The following is a 14,220-nucleotide window of genomic DNA, read 5'->3' on the forward strand; positions in this document are numbered from 1 at the left end:
GCTCCGCCACCCCCAGCCCGCCCCGCTCGCTGCCCCCGCGGGCCGAGGGGCGGCGATCGCGGCAGGGGGAGGCGGGGGAGGCTCCTCGGGCTCCCTGCGGTGCCCCCTGCTCGGCGGCGCTTGGGCGGGAGCCCCCGGCGAGGGGCTGGAGGAGGCGCCTCGCCGCAGATGGTGGCTGCCGGCTCCCGGCGCGGCCCGCATTGGCCAGCGGCGCGGCCCGGGCGGGGAAAGGGCGGGCGGCGGCCGCGGCCCCGCGGCGGGAGCGCAGCGCCCGCAGACCCGGCTCGCTCGCCTGCCGTGTGGTGCCGAGACCACCCCAGCCCGGGCCGGCCGGCACCTCTCACGGCTCCGGGCCACCTGTGAGTGTCCGCCCGGCGGGGCTCGCAGCCGGCCGGGGCCGCCGGGAGGGCTCTGGCGGCGGGGGCGGGAGGCCCGGGGGGCGCGGCTCCCTCGCTGCGAGCCGGAGCCGCCGCCTGCTCCGCTCCGACCCGCGCAGGAGGGAAGCGGGAAAGGGGTGGGGGAGATTGGCCCCCTGAATCCATGGCGGGGAGATTTTTATCACCTGTAGGTGAGGAACCCCCCGCGCCAATTCCCACCTCCCCTTCCCTTCATTGCGGCTTCGTCCGTGCGGAGCCACCTGTGAGTAATTAATTAGCCGGTGCTGGTTCTCGGCGCGCCGTGGCCCGGGGGCTGCCAGGTGAGGAGCGGAGATGCGCGGGGAGTGACTCGCCCAAGGTCATGCGGGGAGGCATTGCCTGAGCTGGGAAATAACATGTGCCGGGCTAAAAACTTCTGCTTCCCAGTCGTGTGCCGGGCTGTTCGACAGCCCTGTGAGGCTGCAGGGCTCCAGGCATAAATCTGGGAGAGATGTAGGTAGGTCTCTAATTAGCTACTTGTTTTTTTTTTTTAATCGTTATGCTTTTAAGAGTTACATATGGATGTTAAACCTTGCCGAGGTGCAGTATCTGTGTCATCCACCTTGTTTTCTCCAAGCTGCACATGTATGGATGAATGCATAAGTGATCGTACTTTTCTGTGGCTAACGTTAAATTCACTAGGAAACTAATGGTAAAAATAATTTTTCTAAACTTTTATCATGGCAATAAGTATTGTCTTTGCTATTAACAGTGGATGTCGTCTTATGCCATCGGACAGCAGTTGTGAAAAGCCCCTTAATTGCTTAGGTGGCGGCTGCATTCCAAAATTAACCTGCAGTGCAACAGCTTTTTTTCTCAGTGTAGGTGAGATGTAAAGCACGGTGGGCCATGCTTTAACAACTTAGGCACTACAGTATAGTGTGGTTAGCAGTTCTCCAAAGGATGCAACTGGAGTAGTAGTTTTGGTGCTAGCTGTATGCATAGCAGTTCTCTCTCCTTCCCTCTCTCTTGTCAAAATATAATTTTAAGAAGTTTTCGTGAATATATTCTTCTGTAGCTAATGTGCAGTGTTTCTTTTGAATTTCTCGTTATTCAAGGATATCGTTTAGATTAAATGTATTACGGGAGTTCTCCAAGTCAATCCTCTTCATAGAATTTGATTATTCCTAGCATTTCATTTCAGCAGTGAAACTTAGAAGTTTAAGCATGCTGTTCAAAGGCTAAACTGTTCCTGCTACCATCTTTCTCAGTTTTGCCTTAGCTGCTCTGCTTGGTTTTTGGGAGATGAGGAAATGGAACTGGCAAGAGGATGAGGGAAACACTCAAAATATTAGTGTAAATAGGACAGCTTTATTTTTAATCTGTGTTAGGGAGTTAGGTGAACTCTGGACACTCATCAGCACAAATCATGGAATTCAAGGCAAGGTTTCTGCTAGCAGGGGGTTTTCATTCTACAGATGTTTTGTCATTTGAATGTGGAGGGTTGTATGGGTTTGTTTTAGTCTCATTCAGAAAATACAGTGTTTTTCTCAAATCATTTAATGGATTTTTTTTTTCCTGGACTTTGATATTTTAAAAAAAGACGCTCTTAGTTATGTTTTGGCTATATAATACAGGGGGGCTTGTTTGTTCTCTTGTATTTGGAGTTTTTTTCTGCATTAGATTCCTTACAAGGAATCTTATTCTGGGTAATTTCTAGCTGAAATTGTTTGCCCTTGCTACATAAACTCATTTTGATTAGTTTGGCCTTTCACTACTAGTTTCTCTGTCATTTCTCCTAAATAGATAGGAAAATGTCTGTAGCTTTTTTTTTACTTAATTAGCTAATATTATTTCATTAAACAAAATGTTAAGTTGGAGTAGATGGCTATGTTTTGTTTTTAAGCAAGTGTGTGTTTCACTGTTGTGATTTCTTCCAAGCATTTCTGTTATGAGGATCTCAGGTGGGAAGGGTTATAGGTGCTCATCCACAAAATAGTAATTAAAAGAGACAAGGTGGTATTAAATTTGCAAATATAACTTGATTTATGTACATGAATAAGACCCTTCTCTGTTGCGAGTGAGAGACGAGGTGATGGAATAAAGCAAATACTTCTGCTGTGTAGTGGCAGATGTGTATTTTTGAGTGGGGTTTATTTTGTTTGTTTGTTTTGTCTCATTTTGTTTTGCTGTTTCCTCCCCTCTTCCCATTGGTGTCAGTTTCCAACGCATTTGGATATTTGTTTAACTTTTGGGAATTGCTGGGATTTCTCCATAGAGTTTGTTGCTGGTCAACTGCCTCCCCACTGCCTGTCCCCACCACCCTCCCTCACCCCTCACCCAAATGGTGCCTGGGGAGAAATTCTGGAATGATGGTGCAAGTTCGATAAGGGAGGATTTCAGGTAATTAGTGGTTGACCTCTGTGGGAAGAAAAAGGATGTGTAATATTTCTGAATTCCATAAAAATGGTGTTCTGGGTTTTTTTTGTTGTATTTCTGCGTATATTTTCTGGCATTGGTTCACCTTCCACAGTAAAATCAGAATAGCAGCTCACAGTTCAGCAAGTTTAAGCAGTATGTTGTGAAGTAAAAGGTCTGATGAGTAATCACTAGTACTAATTAGCCATATTTAATGGATTGTTAGGAGATAGATTAATTTTATTCTGACACTGTCAGGCTATTAGTTGTCACTAATCTGCATACTGTATTGTAAAATGAAGGTTGCAACTTTATGGTGATGGGTAAACAACTGTAAATATCAATACCTCAAAAGAAATAACATAAGCATTGGATGAAGTCTCATTGCTCCTGAAAGACATGTTCCATTTAGGAAGAGGCAGCATCTTATTTCAAGTTCCTGAAAAAAAAGCAATTGAATTGCCTGCCTTATTTGAAGACTTTAGCCAGCAATCATTGTGAAAGGCTGAAATTATTGATCCCTGAGGTAGGAAGTGCTGTAAACAGTGGTTCAGCTGTGAGCTGACAGTTTGATCATCCCTGTGACTGTGTCCTGGACTATGACTCTGCAGCTTAATAGATGAATTCATTGTATTTAAGAACTTGTGGTTTCAAGCAGTATTTGGGAAAGGACGATTGTGGATCTAAAAGATGCTGAAGTGTGTCCGGTGCTGATTTTATTTTCAGTCGGGAAACTGAGTAAGGAAAACTTCTTAAAGAGGTTTTTGGTATCTCCAAGTCCTGATTGATTGACCTGTGACAGAGATTCTCTTAGATCTGCTTCTGGATTTTTCTTTTGGATTCTGTCTTTGTGGTTGAAGTGCTAACAATGTGAAGTTCTTTATGCATCCTTTTTTGCAGTGTTATTTCCTGCGTGTTATCCCAGAGCTATCACTGTTCAGTGGAGGGAGAGAACACTGGTCAAAAGGACAGGAGTGTCTTTTAGGGTGGAGTTTTTGTTGCTCTGTTTTTACGGTTTTAATATGAGAATCCTAAGCCAGTACATTTTACTTCTGTGACTGAAACATGAAGCCTTAGAAATTGCAGCTTGCTTGTAAGGAAAGTTAAGGTACCAAAACCTAAAGTTCCAGTTCTTCTCCCACTCCAAATACTTGGTAGGTGCATGATAAGAAAAGACTAGTAGTTAATGGATTTTTATTTTCCTCTGTATTACAGTATCAGCAGCATTTGCAGGACTTTCTAAATAATCTGGCTCCCTTATGTCATCCTTTCTTTTTCAGAGGAAGTGTGTAGAAGATATGAATGGCTTAGAGAAAATATTATATGGTTCTGCTCTTAGAAAGCTTTTTTTCATAGATAGTATGTGCAGAGAAGTTACTTTACAAAATGTGACTCAGCTGTGCATACAGAAGGGCAAGAGGGTATAGTTGCCATTGAAGACAACACTGCAATGTGTCTTCTGCCTTCTAAATCACTTTAGCTCTTGCTGGATATCTCGTAGTCTTGTGGTGGAATGGTTTTTGTGCTCCTTTTGGACTCTTTTCTGACTGCTCACTGATGGAAGTGGAGGCATCTGTGAGAGTGTATATAAGTGAGTTCTAATTAGTGCATCTAAATCTCTGTCAAATGGTCTGTCTTTAGTCACACTTGTTTGGTAGTTTAGAATCAAAGCAGTCTTTAAAAATTCTATCACATTTCCTTGGTTGTGGTATTTGTGTGGGTTCTCTTGGTGCTGTCTGCTGGAGAACAGACTTGAAACCAGCAGAGCTGAGCTGTGATACGAGACCTTGTAGGTTCAGTAACTGTTCACAGTGTGATATTAATGGTGTTAAATTAGCATCATCAGTGATATTAACTGATTTCCTCATTCAGACTGTGACATTTGTTTGGGACAAGGATGATTAAACATGTGCAAACATTCCATGTGCAGTAAAAGGTCTTTGGGCCCTGACAAATGATAAATGAGAAAATTACAGGTTGTAGGAAAATGTCATTCCTTGGGAATCTGTCCTCTGGCAAGACAAAAATGTTCCCCTCTAAGCAATGAAGGATTCATTCTCCCTTTTCACATCCTTAAAGAATGCTGGAGACTTTTTTACATACTTAACACATGTTAGTGTCTCATCCTTTTTTTCAGGCACTGCTGTTGAATTGGGATTTGTCCTGGTTTTGTTAAGCAAATAGTCCAACAGTGCACTGTAGAAAAGTGCTGTAGCCTCAATTAACCCCTCCTATAATCTTCTGGAAAATTTTAAGTCTGTCTTACGTTTTTGTTTTTAACAGCTGTGGTTCACTTATTAAGTCCTTTTCCATCAGATGATTGTACATAATACAAACTTGCACGTTGACCTGGTGCATGCATTAATTGTACATAATTGAACTGGTTCATGCATTAACCACCACTTCAGAGAAGGCCTTTAGGGAAAGGCTCAGTCCAGTGTCAGATGTTCCTCGTGACTCTCTTCCCCTTCCTGTCTGTCACAATGTAAGGATTTGTAGTGTCACGTTGGAGTGCTGATAGTGCTTGCTGCAGAACATAAAAGCTTCAACAAAATGATGTATTTGCAGTAGTTTATTACCAAATGCAATTTATAAGTAAATTTTCTATCTTCTGCACCAGTGGTCTAAAGTGTGACTGAGTACTGTACTTCAGCCACTGCTGTTCATCTCTTTAAAGGTACAGCTGAAGTTGCTGTGCTATCAAACAATAAAAATAAATTGTGAGTTCATCCTGCTTTTATCTTGCAGTATGACTGCAGTTTGAAAAGAACCAGACAGCCTTGATAGTTACAGCCATTTTCAAAATTACAAACATAATTTTCAGATACTTAAACATTTTTTTGCCGGTCTTTGCAAGAATGGAAAAGTTACAAGCAGTTAAGATAACAGTTATGTGAAATTCTAAAAAGAGTAAAAATGACTGAAAGGTTTAGCTGGCAAAAATATCTTTCTTCCCTTCTTCTGGAAGTGAGATTTGCAAATAGTAACCCTATAGGATTATTAGAGATCTATATCTATTAAAAAAACCCACTTAAATCCAAGCACCTAAACACAGCATAAAACCAGGATTCAGTTTTTTTCAAAACTGAATGGATCCATTCCACTGAGTAGAAGGTCTGATGCCTCTGCTCATTCTGATACCTCTTGAATGTGGATTCTTGCAAACTTTTCTAGGATATGGCTCCCAAGCTATTAAGGCATGTAATTTGATTTATGCCAAGATAACTAATAGCCAAGCACAATCTAATATGTTCCTGGTTATTTGGATGCATCTGAGATAAACCACCAGATACTGAACTTTGCAAGTCTGATTCAGAAACAAGTGTTTTAAGCAAGAAAATGTTTTCCAGTGCAACAGGATCTTCAAAGAAGTGAAGGCTTTAATTTTTAAACAGCCGTGTGCAGCACTGTGGGAAGGGAGATGAGGGAATGGGAACAGAACCTGAATTTGGCAGGTTTTATATAGCAAAGCAGAATATATGCCTCATGATATTTTGGTACCAGGAGATAGAAAGAGTACCTTGGCACCAGTAATGTTTAAAAGCTGAACCTGCAATGAAGCACATCCCTCATTTAAGTCTTTGGCTATATTTCTAGAGATTGAGGAATTGTTTTTCATCCCATATTGCTGGGAGCTATCAAATACTGGCATTTTTTCCTCTTAAGGAACTGTCCTGAAAACATAATACAGGAACTCCCTAGGAAGAATCTAGAGGAAAGGAGTAAAAGGATCTATGATCTAAAATAATTATTACCCCAATAAGCAAAGACTGAATTGGTGTCTTGGAATTAGATGAGAAGCCAAACAGAATTCCTTCTTCCTAAGACTTTGAGAAAGCCTGTGATTTCTCCTCTGTCCTCTGACAGGGTGGTGTGCTCTGTGACTTGTTTCCAGTGATCTTGGGCAGAGGGTCCTGAAAATAAGCTTACAGTATGAACATGCAGTATGTGTTGGTGGGGCTGACATGGTCTTCTGCATTTCATGTTGCATTTCAAAGACCAGGAATTGAGTACCCAGGAAAGTTGTGAGAAGTTTAGCAGGTTAGATGGACATCAGAGCTCTATGTACCTCCTCTCTCCTGTGGAGCAAAGGTGTAGGCTGGCTGAGCTCCAGGGATCCCTTCATTCTGGAATCAGCCCTCTGTGATCAGGTTGTACTTGATTGCTGTATTGCTGAGGTATAAGTATTTAATGCTTCCCACATTCTTAATTAAAGAGTATAGTTACTTGTTAGAACCCCCATCCCTCTGTTAATATTTAGCAGAGTTGTAGTAGTGAACGTTAAGCTTGAAGAGGGATCAATTCCAAGACTTTCTCCATTTATCAGTAACCTGCTGAATCAAATTTTTGTGAAGAATTCTCTGAATAAGTACTCTTTTGAGTATTTTGATATTTTTTTAAGGTATTTCTGCTATGTGTATTGATGGAACTGCTTCAGATGTGAAGCACATCAAGGAAAGTGGATTTAAAACCAGCTGGGGCCAAAATCAAGGTAGTGATGGGAGTAGGAAGAACCTGGAAGTGCACCATTGCCTGGTTGTGTCAGGCTTCAAGAGGCATTAATACCATTCCTGCTTTTCAGAATGTGTAAATATTCGTCTTTATGCAGGATTTTAAGTTTAATTCCTGTAGTTTTCCCTGGTATGATATTAAGGAAAGAGAAATGGGTCTGTATGTAGGGGAAATCTGTGACAAAAGAGTAGTTGAAAGACAGATTTCCTAAGGTACAAAACAAGCTCTTTGCAATACTTATTTCAAATTGACTTTTTCTGTGTATGTATATAAAATATGTAAGTGGAAAACATTCTACTATCAATTACACTGCAAAGTAAGAATATATTTTTATTCTTATCTGAACCAACTTGCCAGACACTGAAGTTTTAATGCTCAGTAAGGTTTCCTCATGCTAGCACTGTAAGTGTTTCTTTAATCGTCTGTGTGCAGGATTTTGCTGTTCTCTTTGACCTCAGGGCAAAGGCTCAGCTCCCAATATCACGTTGATAACTTCCCTTTTCAGTCTTCCATGTGTGCATTCATTGCATCTGCAGTGATGAGGCAGCAGTTGGAGCATTCAGGATGCTCCCTGGGAGCTACTGAGGCTCAGGAACCAAACATCTGCCTGGTCTTAGAAGCCAGTAGGAGTTATGTCTGCATGTGGAGTTCTGAGCAGTCTACCTGTGACAGGACTGCTGAGAGAGTTGTGAAAGGGCAAGGGGATATCTAATTTGTTGGAACAAAAATCAGTGGCAGTGGCTAGCTGGAGTTTTCCATCAGTTTGCCACAGTGATGCTAGAATTAGTTGTTTTCTTTCATCTGTGGCATTTGCTTTTGTTTTCTCTTCCCCGCCCCCACGCACCTTGGTCTAAAACCTAGATTGAAAGCAGATCAGTGAAAGGATACAAAATGAATTTCTGCTCTGTGTCTGTGACCCTTCTTAAGTTATGGTGTGTATTTCTGTATTCAAATCTTTTGAGGTATACTTAACAAATAGCTGCTCTGGAATTGTTTAGCAATTTATTAGCCATGCCAGAATTTTTTTTCATATTAATACACTATTATTGGGGAGTTTGAGAATTTGTGGGGATTTTTTACATGTAATAAGAAAGTAATATGCCCTTATGGTGAAAGCAGGTAATGTTATCTTGGGCTGCATTAGGAGGAGTGTTGCCAGCAGGTCAAAGGATCTGGTCCTTCCCCTCCACTCAGCACCAGTAAGGTTGTGCTGGGTGCTCTGTGTCCATTCTGTGCTCACCAGTACAGGAGAGAAATGGTCAAACTTGGGAGAATCCCCTGAAAGGCCACAAGGTGTTTAAGGCTGGGAGAGCTGGGACTGCTCAGCTGGCAGAACATAAGGCTCGGAGGAGGAAATATCTTCAAGTCAGATAAACACCTGCAGGAGGGGTAAAAAGCAGACAGAGTCAGGCTCTTCTCTGGTGTTCAGTGACAGGTGAGGCAGTGGGCAGAGACTGAGACACAGGAGGCACTGTCTGAGCATGAGGAAACACTTCTTTACTCTGAGAGCGACTGAGCACTGGGCCAGGCTGCCTGGAGATGTTGGAGTTTCCTTCCTTGCAGATAATCAAAAGCTCCCTGGACATGGTTGCGGGAAACAAGCTTGGGATGGCCCTGCTGGAGCAGGGGGGTTGGACCAGGTAACCTCTAGAGGTCCCTCCTAACCTGAAAAACTCCGTGACAAACTGCAGACTGCTTCCAGTCCTGCTGCTGGTCAGCCTGCTGAATTTGGCTGCCTCCATGTCTTACTTCTGTCCTGTTGTGATTGTGTTTGTCATTGGTTTTGTTCATGTCATTTTGCTTCAGTTTTGAATTTTGCCTAGAAGTTACTGCAGCGACCAATCACTTAACTTGTACAATTGGACTGTCCTGTAAACAATGAATTAGTAAGGCTGGTGTACAAAAGCAAGGACTTTGCAAATCGGGGAAGAGAGAGCTTCCAGAAGAGCTTGGAGAGTGTGCTCTTAGATGATGTATAAAAGAAAACTGGAAACTCTGCACTGATCCCTTAGAAATCTCAAGTGGCTTGCAAAAAGACTGTGAAAATTATACTCTCTCCTAAATATTGTTTGTTTTTTTGTATTAGGTTGCTGTGTACCTGGCAAATGTTCCCAGACTGAGAATGGCATGATGTGGAGGGCACTGCAGTGAAAGTGTTAAATGCCCCTTTCTTTGGTATGTTTTTACTCTTCATTGCATTTGTAATGTGAATTATTGCAGACCTGTCTGTGAAATAATGATGGGATACAAGAACACAGGGCTAACTTCATTGCAAGTCATTATAGTCACAGAGCAGAAAAAAAAAAATCAGCTGTTGCATTTTCATCACTTGATGGGTTATTGGAAATCATTTTGAAGAGATGTCTGACGCTTTTCCATTCCTTGAATAACTGATTAGATGTGAAGATTAGCAGTGCAATGCTATAAATGCAATGCTCTACCACTGAAACCATTTCACCTGATAAGTTTACCTGCAGAAAAACTACCTGGTTCTTCTCGAGGCTTTAAAACTTGCATTTCTGCTGTGGCTTGGAGGAACTGTCAAGGGTCTGAGTTCCAAGTAACTTCAGAAATTCTCACAGCCATTGCACTGATTTAAAAATATGTGCCTTGTTAATGAGGAAGTGTGCATCCATTGTGCACCTTGGGAAGAGTGCTGCTGTGGAAATTGTCTTACAGTTAGTCATCTTTCACTGTGATCTAGGCTTTTGGATACCCAAGTACCTCCTTCTTAGTGCTAATAAATTCTTTAATGCAGAAAACTCTAAATCCCTTAATTAACAGAAAAGCTTAATATGTGCTTAAAGGCTCTGTTGAGTTTCAGGCTGCTGCTTTTTTGGGTGCAGAACTGTTGCCAGAAAGATTCCAGTTCAGCTGGATTCAAATATTGCACCATATAAGACTAACACAGGATGAAATGGAGCTTCAGTGCACGAACACCTGAAGGATAAGCACGAGTGCCCTCTTTGGGAAGAGTTATTTGATTCTGCTTTCAGTGAAATATCAGCTATTTAGTATTGCCCACTTTCCAAAAACCCCTTGCCACAGAGGAAGCCAACATTGCCAAAGGCAGAGAAACTGAGTAGCTCCAGATTGTGTTTGGTGAGATGTGTTCCTTTGCAAGAATCCAGCACAGTGCCAGTTTTCTGAGTTTCATCCATGGGCAGGAGGTGATGTTTGTGCTTGGACAGTCAAGCTGTCTGCCTTGGAGACAAGGTGACCTCTGCCCATCAATTATCAGCATGAATTCTGTTTGGAAATGGGACTCAAAACTTCTAAAGTAGGCCTTTCTTGCCTAAAGTCTTAACTTGTACTGTGCTGTCAGGCAGTAATTTTTGAGCACTGACCATTTTAAACCTCATGCTGAACAACAAGGCGTTTTCCTCCTCTTCCTGTCACTGATACTTTTACTTGGCTTTTTTAGGGTGGGTTGAGAGCCAGCAGCAGAATTTAAATGAATGAGGAGTGACAGATGTCTGATTCTTGGATTTGCTATTATTCAAATACTTCTAAAATAATTACCTCTAGGCCAAATGCTTGGCTATTTCCAGTCCCCTGCCATTCCAATTTTGCTTTAAGGTAAGAAATAAAGAGTTCCCTTGCATAGAAAAGCCTCCAATGCAACATTCCCATGTTGTATTTACTACCTCAAATCTCGTTTCCTCTTGCCACAGATGTAATGGAGCATCTTGGGGAAGGGGCAAAAATACTGTGTGCTTGGGTGAAGCTGTCTGCTAAAAAATACAGCTGATGGGAAGGAGGGTATCAGCTCTGGGTTCTACCTGTTGGGCAGACCTTTGTTCTAGGGTGGGAAAATGACTTAGAACTAGTTCAGGTGTCTCTAAACTGAGCTCTGATCTGTGGACACACAAGTACTCCAGATTTTGCAGAGTCCCTGCTCTCTTGGAATTAGCTTTTATACAGCCGGTTAATGTGTTTTTGTACTTTTAATAAATACATTTGAATATCTCTGCTTAAATTTTTGAGGGGGAGTTGAAATAGCTGTGGAGTTGTATTGATTTCACTGGAAGTGCAGAGTTCTACAAGTTGCATTGATTAGGTGTCGAAATGAAATTTCAGGATTAAGGCCCCTTCAGATTAGTATTTTTTTATTTTCTTCTCTCCAACCAACTGGTCTACCAAAATCTTCAATGTTCATGAAGACTTTTGAAGATAACCAGGTGAAAACTATAATTTACATCGTGTTCTGAAAGAAACAAAACATTGTGAGGATATTGGTATGAACCTGATTTAGTTTTAAATTTTTCTTCAGATAATTAAAGTTAAAATAAGTGTTTTCTGCCATTGTAACGAAACAGAAAACAATTATATGGTGTATAATTCAGTGCTGCAGTTGATAACTTGACCCTGGCTTTATACTACAGGAATTTTGACTGTGAGTGAGCAGTCAAGTGGAAGCCAAGCTGAAGCAACTACTCTGATGAATGACATCTCAAAACAGAAAGAATGTTTTTTAATAACTTAAGGCATTGCCTGTAGAAAGGGAGAATAGGATTTGCAGGCTATTCATAACCTTACTTTCTGAAAGGTTCTGTGTGGGGGGGTGGTGCATGTGTGTGTGCCTTACAAATTTAAAGTTATTTAGAGAACCCAGAGAGAAAAAAAGGGGCAAACCTAAAACTTTGAAGGCTTCTGACGTTTTCTGTGACTGCTGTGGTGGATAAACTAGGTTACTCTCTTGCTTTAATTACAGGTGTGAAGAAATTTAATGGGGACTGCCCATGTAGTAAGGAAATTTTATATCAACAGCAGAGAAATCATTAACACTGAATCTGAGCTCTTGGTTTCTGTATTAGCACGTGCTCAGCTGCTTCATCCTTCCTCAGCTAATGTGTAGTGAGATGCTATTCTGCACACTATAAGCAGCTTTGCAGGCAAGGTTGTTGGTGCTGAGCTCCTGACATCCACTGGAAACTACTGTTGCAAAGTGATGTTGATTTAAAACACACCTAAAGCAAGGTCAGAATTTTCCAGTGTGCTGATTTCCTTACAGACATGTGTTTGTAGCAACATGAATTTAAATATCTTGTTGACCCTGGTGTCTAGCACATGTGTCACAAATCCTAAGGAATGCAGTGTAGTCCTGTGGTGTAATATTAAATGACCTTTTTCAGTTATGCTTTTGAATTATAAAAAAAAATGCCAAAACCAAAACTGAAATAAAATTTGAAAGCATCATAGGTAAAGACAGTTAAAGGGCTTTCAAACATCTGGTCTCTGTTTTAAAAAAAAATCTACTCTGTGGATTTATCTCAGTGACTTAGTTCATTTGAGTCTTGATTGCATTTTTATTTTAAATTTTTTTTTCTGATGTGATAGTCCCAGAATTAGATAAACCATTTGCAGATCAGGATTTTAAAACACTGAACCACAATATGCTAGTTTCTATACTCTTTCTCCTATTCTTCCCTTATATGCTATGAGAAAATGATCTGTCAGGTTTTGATTTATTTTACACAACATGAACTCAGCTTGTTAAGTCCAAGTCAATTATAATGAAATGTTTGAGCATATGTCAGCTTCCCAGAAAATTGTGTTGTGTAATCCTGCACTTCACTATTCTGACAAGCTGAAGAAATATTTCCAGTAGAGGAATCAGAAGAAATGAATCATCATCTGTGGGGAGATGAAGGGGAAAAAAAAAAAAGGCAAAAATCATGCCCTGTATGAATTAAACTTAATTTACTTTTGAGTGAACTCAGGCTACCTCTAGAAAGGTTATAACCTAGAATAGCCCCTGGTACTGCAAAATAGTGTTCAAGTTGTTTGTTGTATTCACCCTCTGTACTTGGCTGACACAGAAGGAAAAGATCATCAGCTGTGGAAGTTCCTTCCTTTGAACCACTGATCCCAGATTCCGTGGCTGCTCTTGCAGTCAGGAGCCTTAGGAAGGGTATCTGTCAGACTTCTCTTAGTTTAATGTATCTTTTAGTGCTGCTTTGTGTTCTGAAGGAAGTAGTCCAAGTTTAGCAGTTCCATTATATAACCTCTTGTTGAAGGGAAAAAAGTTAATGTTGTTCTGTATTATCCTCTTTCCTTTGTAAGGATGTGTTCTACAGAAACCTCTGATAGAGAAGTTATTGCACTTCAAGGGGAAACCTCTGCAGAAGATGTCAACTGTTCTTTGTGGTACAAACCTTAGAGTTCCAAGCTGGAGCTGTTTACTGCAGACAGGAACTTGTGATTTTATTTGGGTTTGATCACCATATCTCAGCAATCCTGGTCGTGGTGCACAAGTTTTGGAAAACACAAGACTGAGATCAAAATCACTTTCAATACGTTTTAGTTCACTGCAAATCCTTCTGTTAGTCAGGGGTTACTTTTCTACTTGAGTAACTTGATTTGCCTTTACTTCTTTAGAAAACCTTCTGTGGCAATATCTAAGTAGCTTTTCTCTTTAAATGGCAGTAAAAGAAGGTAGCTGGGAAAGTGGCCACTGCAGTGTGCTGTGTTCACACTGATGGAGTTGGGAGAGGGGAACATCATCCATTTCTGCCTTGCTAAATAGGGCAAGGATGCTGCACAGCTGTTTCAAGACCTTCTATTTTGGGGTGGTTTTGTAAGCAGTACTGTGCTGCATAAGGTGGTGAAAACATATTTTGAATAATGGAGTACCTCAGTTTGTTTCAGCAGAAATTGGAAAATGGTGTGTATTTTATTAGTCTGCTTAAAAAAGAAATATCTGTTTAAGAATCTCAAAAGTAAAAATAGTACTGGGAGGCTGCAGATAAATAACACGCTGGTCTAGTCCATTATTTTCATTCTCACACCAAGGCAGTCACAAAGATGTATCAAGCCCAGTGTTTTATCTCTTGTTGCAGCTGATAAAAGCATGTCAGAAGAACTCAGACGTAGAGAGATATGATACTGAGAAGTCCCTATGGCTCAGCAGGTTCTGCAAGTTGTACTGGAC

General features: G+C 41.3%; 1 protein-coding gene across 10 annotated transcripts in view; it reads left to right on the forward strand.

The window, feature by feature from the left end:
- The first annotated feature begins 242 nt into the window (after nucleotides 1–242).
- The window catches only part of SULF2 (sulfatase 2), a 118,521-nt gene continuing 104,543 nt past the window's right edge, over nucleotides 243–14,220 (forward strand). For 3 of the 10 annotated variants that reach the window (XM_064674263.1, XM_064674262.1, XM_064674264.1), the window contains exons 1-2: nucleotides 597–697; nucleotides 9,373–9,461. The gene's annotated coding sequence lies outside the window, so the exon portion shown is untranslated. Of the gene's footprint in view, nucleotides 360–595; nucleotides 698–765; nucleotides 874–9,372; nucleotides 9,462–14,220 lie in introns of those variants that run through there. The other 7 variants (XR_010434919.1, XR_010434927.1, XR_010434923.1 and 4 more) reach the window with 5 other exon arrangements.

Source organism: Pseudopipra pipra, chromosome 17, assembly GCF_036250125.1.
Source record: "Pseudopipra pipra isolate bDixPip1 chromosome 17, bDixPip1.hap1, whole genome shotgun sequence".
Taxonomy (NCBI): Eukaryota; Metazoa; Chordata; class Aves; order Passeriformes; family Pipridae; genus Pseudopipra; species Pseudopipra pipra.